At 50.7% G+C, this 12,574-nt stretch overlaps 1 protein-coding gene across 3 annotated transcripts in view; it reads right to left on the bottom strand.

Annotated features, from left to right (window-relative positions):
- Positions 1-12,574, bottom strand: part of SCN4A (sodium voltage-gated channel alpha subunit 4) — a 46,413-nt gene that overhangs the window by 30,762 nt on the left and 3,077 nt on the right. The window contains exon 1 of one of the 3 annotated variants that reach the window (XM_082373665.1): positions 10,512-11,332. The exons of 1 other annotated variant lie outside the window; for it this stretch is intronic. The gene's annotated coding sequence lies outside the window, so the exon portion shown is untranslated. Of the gene's footprint in view, positions 1-9,369; positions 9,558-10,511; positions 11,333-12,574 lie in introns of those variants that run through there. One more of the 3 variants, XM_082373667.1, reaches the window with a different exon arrangement.

The raw sequence follows: 12,574 nt of genomic DNA, 5'->3' as shown, positions 1-12,574 counted from the left end.
TACATGCCCAAACAGAAGACGCTGACGTGCCACGTGGCCCTGGCGGGACCACGGCCACTGGGCACCCTCCCAGTTCACTTGCCCCGCTTGGCAACAATCCTCTGGCCTGACGCTGCCCCCTCTCTCCCTCGCAGCCGCCCAAGTGGAACCACAGATAACCAGAGATGAACAGTCTGGCTCGGGCCCCAGCACCCATGGAAACTGCGCTCACCAGAGGCCCCAGAGGCCCCGATCAGTCAGACCCAGTGGTTTCTGTGCAGCTGACCCTCCCTCGAGCATCTCACGGCCACGGCCTCTCTTCTCAGGAGAAGAGCGTGGCCTACCCCTCCGGCCACTCTCTCTACATCTGCTCTGCGAGCTCCTCCTTCCTGCCCCTGGAAGATGCTGCTTCTCCAGGGCCTGGTCTGCAGCCCTGTTTGCTTTTCACAGCAGGCACCTCTCCCCGTGCCCGTCTCCTCTGCCACGGGAATAAACGCCATCCACCTCCTTTCCGTGGTTTCTGTGCCCACTTCCCTGACGGCCCCAGACCGGTCAAGTCACAGCTCCCCTTCATGAGCAGCCACAACATTTGCAGCTCTTAGGTCGATGGTGATTCGTGCCCTCCTTGTGCGATGATCTGTGGTCTGTCTCCCCCCACCAGACTCCTCACAGGCCTGGGCTTGGGGTCACCCCTGAACCAGTGCCTGGCACATTGGCATGGGGCCGACAGATGGCACAGCCAGCCTGGCACCTCCTCCTGCTGGCCCCCAGCGGGCCTCCAATGGACTCCTCATCTCTCCCTTTGAAATTTGTACTTCACTGTAAATTCCTCTCCTCCTACCCTCTTCACCAGCCCTGAAGCCACTTCACATCTGGATGTCTTGTTATGTGAGTGGGTAAATGCCCTCCTTGGCTAGGCCAGTTGAGGCAATGGTTTTGGCTGCTGGTGGCTGAAAGCATCCTGGTGGCACATCTGGTCAGTTCCCAAGCCATGCTGAGGCTCCTTCCCAGCACCCACATGTCTCTCCATCCTCCAGGCTGCTGCTGCTTCATCACCCCTCACCTGCTCTATTCAAATAGCCTCCCGCCTGCCTCCCTACCTCCTGCTCGGCTCCCCTCCAATCCACCATCCCCATTTCTAAAATCACAAATCTGATCATGTCACCTTCTGCTTAATCCTTCGGTGGCTTCCCACTGCTTAATAATGTGTCCACACTCCTCCACGTGGGTCCCAAGGCCCTGCATGATCCGATCCCTGCCTCGTGGCCCATCACTTTGCCACACACACCCACCCTCTGGCCATGCTACCTCCATTTTCACAAAAGGGCCAAACTGTTTCCCACCGAAGCCCATGCCTTTGCTTATGGTCTGCTTGCCTCCTGGAGCACTCCTTCTTTTTGGCATCCCGGAGAGCTTTAATTCGTCCTTCCAGACTCAACCTACACAAGAACCACCACCTCCAGGAAGCCCTCCCTGGGCACCCTGGCTGAGCGGATTGCTCCTTTGTACCACCAGTGTGCCTAACACTGGATAAAAGGTTATCAAATGAATGAATGGATGAGAGGACCCTTCCACCTTAGCCCGCTTCTCCTTTGAGCCCACCTTGAGCTTAAGTCATAACCAGAAACTGGATCTTCTCTGATATGGCCACTTCACACATTCCCCTCCCCCACCTCCTACTGCTCAGCTCAAGGGCCCTGTTGTGTAATCCTTGGGCTTCTTCTTACATTCAGTCCTTGACCCTGAGATTTCTCCCTCTCCATCAGCCCCTCAGACTTCACCTCCCTCCTCTTCCAGCCTCCGTGACAAGCTCCATCATCATAATCCCTCCATTGAAAATACACTTAACTGCAGCCTTCTCTCTCCTTCCACCCCCCTCACCTGGGGAAACGTCAGCCTGCCTGGCCTGGCTGTGCTCTTCCTGAGGCAGCCCCTGAGCTGCTGGCTGCTGCTGCAGCCAAGGCAGGACTTCGCTGGGTTCACACTGTCTCTGTGGTTATAAACTCCGGGTTTGCCCTCAGTGCCGCCCTCTAAGTGTAGGTTTCTCTGTGAGTCTCGCTTTTCCACTTTTTGAGAACAACTATTTCATGCCTTCTCTTCTTTCCTCAACCCCCCCCCCCCCATAGTCTTCCCCATGATGCTCCCAGCTGGTGACTCTGTCTCCGTCTTCACTGAGAAAACAGGATCCGTCGCACACAAACCAACAGAACTATCCTCACTGCCCGCCCCTTCCTCCTCTGTCCTGATAACAACAGAAGACTCAAGACCAGGAGTTCCACTTGGTCTCAGGCCCCTGACCCCGCTTGCCTTCCCGAGGACCTCCTTCTCTACTTATCTTCTCTCTCTCCCACCACCAGCCCCTCCCCTTCTATGACCGGCTGCTCCCATCTTCAGAATAATGGCAGTGGTGACAAAAACCACCCTCCCGGCCCCATGCCTCCCTTCACGCTTGCTCTATTTTTCTGTTCCTCTTCACGGACAAACTTCTTGGAAAGTGTCTACACCAGCTGTTTTTCCTTACCTTTTGCTCCCTCTCCAACCCATTCCAACCTGGCGTACATTACCCCCACTCCGCGGAAGCGGCTTTTGTCAAGTCACTAGCACCCTCCCTGCTGCCAAGTCTGCTGAACACGTTTCTGTCTTCACTTCCCTCAACCTCATAGAAACATTCAATCCAGTTGGCTGCATTCCCCTTCTGGACAGGCTCTATCCTCTCAGCCTCCATGACAGCTCACCCATAGTTTACCTCCTGCCTCTCTGGCTGTTCCTTCTCAATGTCCTTTGCTTGTCCCTCTTTCTCTCCCCAATCTCAGGGCTCTGTCTGGGTCTGGGTGGCATCATTCCTATGACTGTAAATAGTGTTATAGGAGCACGTTAAACCCCTCCTCTGAACTCCAGACCGATATATTTAACTGGCTACTGGACCCCACCATGTGGATAGCTAACAGGCATCCAATCGACAGCATCTGGAATGAAACATTTGCCAAGGACCTACCACACAGCACAGGAAACTGTGCTCAATATTATGTAACAACCTAAATGGGAAAAGAATTTGAAAAAGAATAGATTCATGTATATGTAAAACTGAATCACTTTGCTGTACACCTGAAACTAACACAACATTGTTAATCAACTATACTCCAATATAAAATAAAAAGTTAAAAAATATATATATTCTCAAAAAACAAACAACCCAATCAAAAAAAATGGGCAGAAGATCTAAATAGACATTTCTCCAAAGAAGACACACAGATGGCCAACAGGCACATGAAAAAGTGTGCCACATCGTTAGTTATTAGAGAAATGCAAATCAAAACGACAAAGAAGTATCACCTCACTCTGGTCAGAATGGCCATCATCAAAAAGTCTACAGATAATAAATGCTGGAGAGAGTGTAAAGAAAAAGGAACCCTCCTACACTGCTGGTGGGAATGTAAATTGGTACAACTATTATGGAGAACAGGCTCTGCTCCCATAAAGGGTTACAGCCAACTATGAAGCTTGAGGGCACAGTCCACCCAAGACCGCTCTCATTTCTGATATCAGTTGCAAGGTCAGGGGTCCTCAATACCTTTGTCTTACCCACCGTCTTCCTCAACCCAGGAAATGGTACCACCATCCAGCCAAGTCCAAATTTGCTCAAGTCAAAAACGGAGGTGTCGGGCTTCCCTGGTGGCCCAGTGGTTAAGAATCTGTCTGCCAGTGCAGGGGACACAGGTTCGAGCCCTGATCCAGGAAGATCCCACAGGCCGCGGAGCAACTAAGCCAGTGCGCCACAACTACTGAGCCTGCGCTCTAGAGGCCGCGAGCCACAACTACTGAGCCCACGTGCCACAACTACTGAAGCCCGCACGCCTAGAGCCCGTGCTCCGCAACAAGAGAAGCCACCATAATGAGAAGCCCGTGCACCGCAACGAAGAGTAGCCCCTGCTCGCCACAACTAGAGAAAGCCCGCTCGCAGCAATGAAGACCCAACGCAGCCAAAAATAAAATAAATGTATTTTAAAAAAGGAGGTGTCTTTGTGAATTCTCCTTTTCCCTCACCTCTACATTCAGCCTGTCCAAAGTTCTGTTAATACCATCTCCAAAACATACCTAACCTCTCCTTTTTCCCCTGGTCCATTTCACAACAATTTCTTACAATAGCTACCTGCTTTTGCCCCTGGCCTCTCCAAACCAGTCCCAGGAAGCAGCAGGTGCTGTTTTAAAAACAAGAAACTAGGGACTTCCCTGGTGGCGCAGTGGTTAAGAATCCACCTGCCAATGCAGGAGACATGGGTTCCAGCCCTGATCAGGGAAGATCCCACATGCTGTGGAGCAACTAAGCCCGTGTGCCACAACTACTGAAGCCCGTGCGCTTAGAGCCTGTGCTCCGCAGCAAGAAAAGCCCCCGTTCGACATAACTAAAGAAAACCTGTGTGCAGCAACGAAGACCCAATGCAGCCATAAATAAATAAATAAATAAATAAAATAAAATAAAATAAAAACAAGAAACTAATCATGTTGTTTCTCCTGCTTAAACTTCTCTAGTCACATCCTGTTGCACTTAGAATAAAACCTAAGGCCCTGGTGATCCAGCCCCGATCTACCTCTTTGCCTTTGTCTGCTGATTTGTCCTCCTGGCCTCCTTCCAGCTCCTTGACCACCAGACTCATGCCTGCCTTTGGGCCTTTGCTCTCCCCGGAGCTCTCGTCTCCCCGCTCTTCACATGGTCTAGGCTCTAATGTCCTAGACCATTACTCCCCGGTCTAGGCTCTAATGTCCCTTCTCCAAGAGGATTTCTCCTCCTCAACTCTCTATTACAGTCCCTTGTATTTTCCTTGACATCATTTATCATAATTTGTAATCACTTGTCTATTGGCCTAATTCATTCTTCTGTCTCCTCCACCAGACGGAAATGCCAAGAGAGCAGGAACCATGTCTTGTCTAGGTCACCATGGCCAATCCCAGTGCTGGGCACACAGCAGACACTCAGTGAGTGGATGAGGCCTTGGATACAGATCTTTCCGGGAATAAAATGGATTCTGATACGTTTCACCCATCCATCCATCCATCCATCCATCCATCCATCCACCCACCCATCCATCCATCCATCCATCCATCCATCCATCCATCCATCCATCCATCCACCCACCCACCCATGTCTTCATTCTGTTCATCAGTCAGGACCTGAGTAGGTAACAAAGATGCATCTGATGGGCATCCTGCCTTCCAAGAGCTGATAGCTGGGGAGAAGGTGGGCATGGGCACACGAAGCTATGGTACAAGGAAAAAGAAATGCCCTCCCTAAAGAAGGGAGTTGATTGTGCTATGGGAGTTCAGGTGGATGAGTGGTGACTTCCAGGCTGGGGGCAGGAAAGATGTGTCTTTTCAGTTGGGTCTCAAAGGATGAGTAAGTTGTGAGCACAGGGAAATGGAGAGGAAGGACACTCCAGGGAAAGGGAACAGCCAGAGCAAAGGCAGATTCAGGACATAGAGAACTACACTGTGTCAGTCTTTGGGGGGCATGGAATCTGTTTAGGGTTTTGGGGGAGGTGGGTTGGGCAGCTAGGCCAGAGCCTTGAAGACCATGCCTGGGGGTCTGGATTTCATCCTGCAGCTTTGGAGAGCCCCTCCCAGGGGTGGGGGGCCTGGGTGGGGCCACATGGGCCAGCATGTATATGCCTCCTGTTCACCCTTACAATGTGTCTAGAATAGAGGGACACACTGTGTTGTTTGCAGTGGCACCAGTGGAAAATGAAAGGACATCTCGGGTGTATGCATGGTGACTTTCTGGTAGAGACAAGCACTGATAATGCCCCATGTCACTGGCTGGGTGTCTTGCTGGCAGATCTCCACATGGCCCCTCAAGTTACAACCCAGAGTAAAGAGAGCCACATGACAGCTTGACCCCTCCTTCCACCAGCCACAGATCAGTCTCTGGCCTCCACCCCACCCTGTTCCTGAGATGTGGTGGCTGAGGGCCTGAGGGAACCTCTTCCCACTGAATTTAAGATGTTAGATACAAATAACAAATGCTGGAGAGGGTGTGGAGAAAAGGGAACCCTCCTACACTGTTGGTGGGAATGTAAGTTGGTGTAGTCACTGTGGAAAACGGTATGGAGGTTCCTCAGAAAACTAAAAATAGAACTACCATATGATCCAGCAATCCCACTCCTGGGCATATACCCAGACAAAACTATAATTCAAAAAGATATTGATACATGCACCCTTACGTTCACTGAAGCACTATTCACAATAGCCAAGACATGGAAACAACCTAAATGTCCATTGACAGATGAATGGATAAAGAAGATGTGGTATATATATATATATACAATGGAATACTACTCAGCCATAAAAAAAGAATGAAATGATGCCATTTGCAGCAACATGGATGCAACTAGAGATTATCACACTAATTGAAGTAAATCAGAAAGAGAAAGACAAATATGATATGATATCACTTATATGCGGACTCTAAAATATGGCACAAATGAACCTATCTACAAAATAAAAAAAGACTCACAGTCATAGAGAACAGACTTGCAGTTGCCAAGAGGGAGGGGAGGAGGGAGAGGGATGGACTGGGAGTCTGGGGTTAGTAGATGCAAACTATTACATTTATTTTTATTTTATTTTATTTATTTATTTATTTTTTAAACACTGGACTGAAATTTTTTTTTATAGTAATCTTTTTTTTTTAATTTATTTTTTTTTATATTAAAAAAAATTTTTTTTGGCTGTGTTGGGTCTTCGTTTCTGTGCGAGGGCTTCCTCTAGTTGCGGCAAGCGGGGGCCACTCTTCATCGCGGTGCGCGGGCCTCTTCACTATCGCGGCCTCCCTTGTTGCGGAGCACAGGCTCCAGACGCACAGGCTCAGTAGTTGTGGCTCACGGGCCCAGCTGCTCCGCGGCATGTGGGATCTTCCCAGACCAGGGCTCAAACCCGTGTCCCCTGCATCAGCAGGCAGATTCTCAACCACTGCGCCACCAGGGAAGCCCTATTTTTATTTTATTTTATTTTATTTTATTTATTTAGGCTGCACCGGGTCTTCGTTGCTGCATGCGGGATCTTTAGTTGTGGCATGCAGTCTTCTTAGTTGCGGCATGTGGGCTTCTTAGTTGCAGCATGCTTGCGGGATCTAGTTCCCTGACCAGGGATCGAACCTGGGCCTCCTGCATTGGGAGCGTGGAGTCTTACCCACTGGACCACCAGGGAAGTCCCCAAACTATTACATTTAGAATGGATAAACAACAAGGTCCTACTGTATAGCACAGGGAACTATGTCCAATCTCCTGGGATAAACCAAAATGGAAAAGAACATAAAAAAAGAATGTCTATATGTGTATAACTGAGTCACTTTGCTGTACAGCAGAGATTGCCACAACATTGTAAATCAACTACACTTCAATAAAAAAACAGAGAGTAAAAGAATGTTAGCGTTGCAAGGACCCGAGAAATCGAGTCCAACTGCCTCACTTTACAGATGGGGAAACTGAGGCCCAGAGAAGAGTAGTGACTCTCCCAGATCACACATTTATTCATTCAACAAACATCTCCTGAGCATCTGTTCTATGCCGGGCTCTGTTGTGGGAGCCAGGGATACAGGAGTGGCAAAGTCCCTGTCCTCACTGAGCTTGCATTCCCGAGAGAGGAGGCAGATAATAAATAGGGAAGCAAATAAGATAATTTTAGAGAATGATAAATGAAAGGTTGAGCCAGGACTAAAATCCTGCTCCCTGGGCGCCAGGGCCCATTTAGTAAGTGAGAAGCTCCATCGGAAACTGCGTCAAAAAGGAAGTTTGGCGGAAGTGGTGGGTAAAGTCTTGGGGGCCTAGAGGCAAGGGGTGGGAAAGGAAGGGTCTGGAGTCAGGGAGTCAGGCTGGGGCCAGCTGTCCACAGGCAGGGAGCCGAGGGGGAGGACACTGGAGGGTGAGGCGGCTCTTCTCTGGAGCAGGTCCAGCCCTGCATTGTCTCCCTCTGTGAGGCTGCCAGATCGGAACACCCAATTCCAGATATAGTCTGACCACAGAGAGAGGCCTTTTTTCCTTGGCCTAGACACCCATTGAATTCATTGGTCCCAAGATGGCATTTACTTTTTCAGCAGCCCACTTACAGGGTGACTCTACAGTCACCCCTGGAGCTTTTCGTCATGAGCTATGGCCATATTAGATCTTCCCTGTCCTATAATTGTGCAATTGATTTTTCTCTTTTAAATCCAGGTGGACCTCAACAAAATATTAGCAAATCAAACCCAACAGTGTATAAAAAGAACTATACAACCAAATGGGATTTATCCCAGGTATGCAAGGCAGGTTCAAGATTAGAAAATCAATTAATGTTAATCTGTCACATCAACAGGCTGAAGAAAAATCGTATGATCATACCAATGAATGCAGAAAAAGGATTTGACAAAATCCAACCCATTCATGATAAAAACTCTCAGCAAACTGGGAATAGAGGGGAACTTCCTCAACCTGATAGAGAACATTTAAAAAGATCCTATAGCTAACATAGTACTTGATGGTGAGAAACTAGAAGCTTTCCCACTAAGTTCAGAAAAAAGGCAAGGATGTCACCTCTCTCCACTCCTTTTCAATATCATACTGGAAGTCCTAGCTAATGCAATAAGACAAGACAAGAAAAGAAAACATATACAGATCGGGAAGGAAAAAATAAAATTGTCTTCATTCACAGATGACATGATTGTCTTTGTACAAAGTCCAAAAGAATCAACCAAAAAACCCCCTCCTGGAACTAATAATGATTATAGCTAGGATGCAAGGTTAATATAAATCCAGGTGTAGGATTTTCCATCTACTTCTACTTAAATTCCCCTCATTCATTGCACTTCTTCACCTGCAGTCTTTTGTGAAGGTTTGTTGAATCTTGATTCTGCCTCTCCGTTCAAGGCCAGTCCCTCACAGCTGAGTGTCTGTGATCCAGATTGTCCCAAATTATTGGCCAAACAAGGCTCAGGACAGACACCCACCCCCCACCTCTTGCCACTACATGCTTCTAGAACTTTCTCTTCCTGGGACACCAAGCTTTCAGGGAGGGTCCTTCAACCCACCTAGCTGCACTGCATTGGCTTGAAACCCTCCCCTGCCCTCCCCTCCCACTCGCCCCCACCCCCAGGAGCCTCAGCCATGCCCCGCCAGCCTGAGATGTAAAAGCTGCTGTGAGAAACTCCCAGAAGATTGAGAATGGATGTGACCTGCCCCTCACAGCCTTCCCGTTCACTCTAGGGCACATCCCCCAGGATGCAGAGATGGTGGATAGCTAGCTGGCCTTGCTCAGGCTCCAGTCACCATCCCTCTTGCCAACCAAGCATACCCTTCCTCTCCGGTAAAGCTGCAGTCCAGGCTCAGGCTGTTTTGTTTCTCTGTGGATTAGGAGCAAAATTACCCAGAGCTGCAGCCAGCCAGTGGAGGCCCCTCCTCAAGCTTCACCTGCAGTGAGGGCTCAGACTCAGAACTTTCTGAGAGACCGAAACAGATCAAACTTTTTCTGTCCTGGCCAAGGACAGCACCGTACATCCTGGTGGCGTACTTCCCAACTTCCTGCATTTCCACTGTGGCCCAGCTCCAAGAATGCAAAATGGAGCCCTATGTCTCCCTAGTTGTAAATCTCAAGTCACAGCTTTTTCTAAGCTGGGGCAGGCTGAAGGGTAGACATGGGAAGGGGGCAGCTGTGTTGTTTCTCTGCCAGCACTTAGGACCCCGGCCTTGGCAGGCCAGAAGCCTGGAGGAAGTCACCCCAGGTGGCCCTCCCCTCCTGGTCTAACACTCTCTGCAGAGGAAATCTGCTCCAAGAGGTCTTGGAGGGCAGCCTGGAGCCCAGTGCAGAAACCTCCGGACACTCAGGAACTCTGAGAGTTCCGGAGACCATCAGGGTCACACGGTGGGGGAGGGGGTGGGGTACCCTGGGCAAGGGCTGGGCTGGTGCTGACTGCATTTTCCAGGTGGGGCTCATTGGGTCAAAACAAGCCTCCCTTTTTCAGGCACCTGATTCAACCAGCCTGATGATTTGTCCTCCCTATGGGGAAAGAATGATCGTAGAGGCCACATTTATTTTGCCCTTACTGTATGGCAAGGTTGGCTTCCTGTTCAGGGTATTTTGTCCGCCCCTCTCCCCTCAGTCATCTCTGGCTCTGCCAATCCCCAAAGGCTCTCGAAGAACATCCTCTAGTTTTTCCCCAGCCTGCCTCCTCCTCCCAAAGCTGACTCTTTTCCTCCACCCAGAGTGCTTCTGGTCAGCTAGGGGCCTAAAGAAATAAAAACCCACAAATGGGCTGTGTTGGGTTTTGTGAACCGTGCCCCTTCCCGCTAAACCCTCCCAGCTCATCAGTCGGCCCTGGAAGCCTTTTCTCCCCAGAAGCAAAGGCCAGAGAGTGGGTTTCCCCTCCCAAGACTGAGCCTTAAATCAAAGGAGTTTATCTCATCTCAAGATGTAGAATTCCAGGCCTCGGTCATCGTCAGCTCAGGAAAGAGTCTATTTGGAGCAGGAGGGGGTTGACTCCTCTGGCCCCCAAACCTCAGTGCATTCACCTGTCATCCTGATGTGTGTGGGCCCGAGAAGTGGAGGCGTAAGAATTATTTCTTGATGCAGACCAGTCATCTGTACGTTCATTTGGTGTTTACCGCGTGCCAGGCACCGTTCCAAGTGCTTCGCATTCATCATCCCAGCTAACAAGTGGCAGAGCCAGGATTCGAATGCAGCTCTCTGACGCCAAATCCACGTGCCTCTTACTACAAACACGGCCTCCCTCTCACCCGCCCAGTGGGGAACTGGGCTGGGCATGGCTGCCCTCCCCCAGCATGGGGCACGCCCAGGTTGAGGTCCCATCCAGTTGCCCCCTGGGCTGGCCTGATCCTCACCTGTCTGTCCTCTTCAAAGGACAGACCAGAGTCCTTGGGCCAAGTCCCTGAAAGGCATGGGCTGGGGTGGGCGTCTGGCAGGCCTTGGCAGGCCCAGGGCTCAGGCTTCCTGGGGCCTCGTGTTGGGAGTTGTGAATGGTGGGGACTAGAGGTCCCCACCTGTAGTTTGGTAAAGAGCCTCTGTCGAGGTTTTGTTTTTCACTTGCACCGATCGACCCTCATATACCCCCCAACCCCTCTGCAGCCCACTCCTACACACACACACACACACACACACACACACACACACACACACACACTCTCACTCATTGCTTCTATGAGTCATTTCCCAGCTGCTCCAAGGGGTGGGGAGGCTGATTAGTTCCACCCAGGCCTGGGGCTTCCTGCCCTCCGCTGGCTCGGCTCTCTCGAAGGTACCTCAGACATGGTGACCCGGGCTCCATGGATGCCCCCCTCCAACTTGTGTGTGCACTCCCTCGTACACACATTTCTAGGCCCACCTCACCCACCCTCAGGCAGACCCACCCCCTGCCCGCAGGGCTGCTTCCCCTCACCCCTGCCTGCTTCTACGTGCGATCTCTCCCTGGAGCCGCCGGCCTCTGTTGGCTTCTCTCCGCCACGCACCCTCTCCACTCCCAGACCATGGCTGACAGGCCTTTTTCCTGCCTGAGGTCCACCCAGAGGGCAAGAAGAGGACTGTTCAAAACTGATCCTGAGCCTGGAGAATTCCAAGGCCGACCTCGCTCCCCATTCCCTCCATCAATCCCTAACCATTTGGGTAGGGTGAGTTTTGAGCCCTTCCCACTCGGGCCTCAGGCCCCTGTCGGGCCCTGGGAGGTGCACAAGGCAGTAGGATGAGTGGGCTGCAGGACCCAAGCCTATAACCTGAAACCCCCAAGAAAGACTGATGGACTCTCCCGACCCGCAGCCAGCTTGGCTTTGCCACTCACTCAGAGAACTTTGTTCAACCGCAGAAACTGCTCCAGGGATGTTTTCTCACCAACTACCCTGGTGGAAGATCCTTCTCCAAAATTAGGCCAATCAAGAACTTAAAAAGCCTCAAAAAAGACGAGTCACCTGCAGCTCTTACTAAAATGTGAGCCCGGGGTGGGGGGCTCTGCTTAGCGCTTTCACAGCCCTTAAGGCAACATTTGCAAACCACAGACCCTCATAAAATGGGCTCTGCTGTCCATATGATGAAAGGATCTCCCGATAGGAAAAAACCCACCCCCTCCCAGCTATTCAGGGTACCCAGAGCTGGATAGGGTTGTCCTACCTTCGGTCCTGCTTCCCCACCTTATAGCTCCTTCTCCCCTTCTGTCACCCCCCCACCCCCACAAGGAGACATTTATTTCAGAGTCACAGCCTGCTAACAAGCATAATAATGAATTACTAGTTAACACTTATGTACTTGCCAAGCACTGTCCTGGGCACCTCACATGTCAAGAGCTCATGTAATCCTGACCGTGACCCTATTGTTATCACTCCATTTGACAGATGAGGAAACGGAGGCACAGAGAAGGTAAGGAAGTTGCCAAGTGTTATTTATGTAGTAAACTGAGGCTGGAAGCCTTGCTCTCGAAAGAGACCTTGGCTCCTAACCACTAAGGTATATCATCACCCCAGTCTAAACTGGATGGTGACCGTCTAGCACCTGTGGGGCAGGGGAGGGATAGACAGGCACCTGGTTTCACAAACCAGTTCAAAAGCAGTGGGGTCCGGTGACTCTTGTG

Source organism: Balaenoptera borealis (genome assembly GCF_965194805.1).
Source record: "Balaenoptera borealis genome assembly, chromosome: 20".
Taxonomy (NCBI): Eukaryota; Metazoa; Chordata; class Mammalia; order Artiodactyla; family Balaenopteridae; genus Balaenoptera; species Balaenoptera borealis.
Note: the sequence above shows the minus strand (reverse complement) of the source record. Positions and strands in the feature narration are given on the sequence as shown.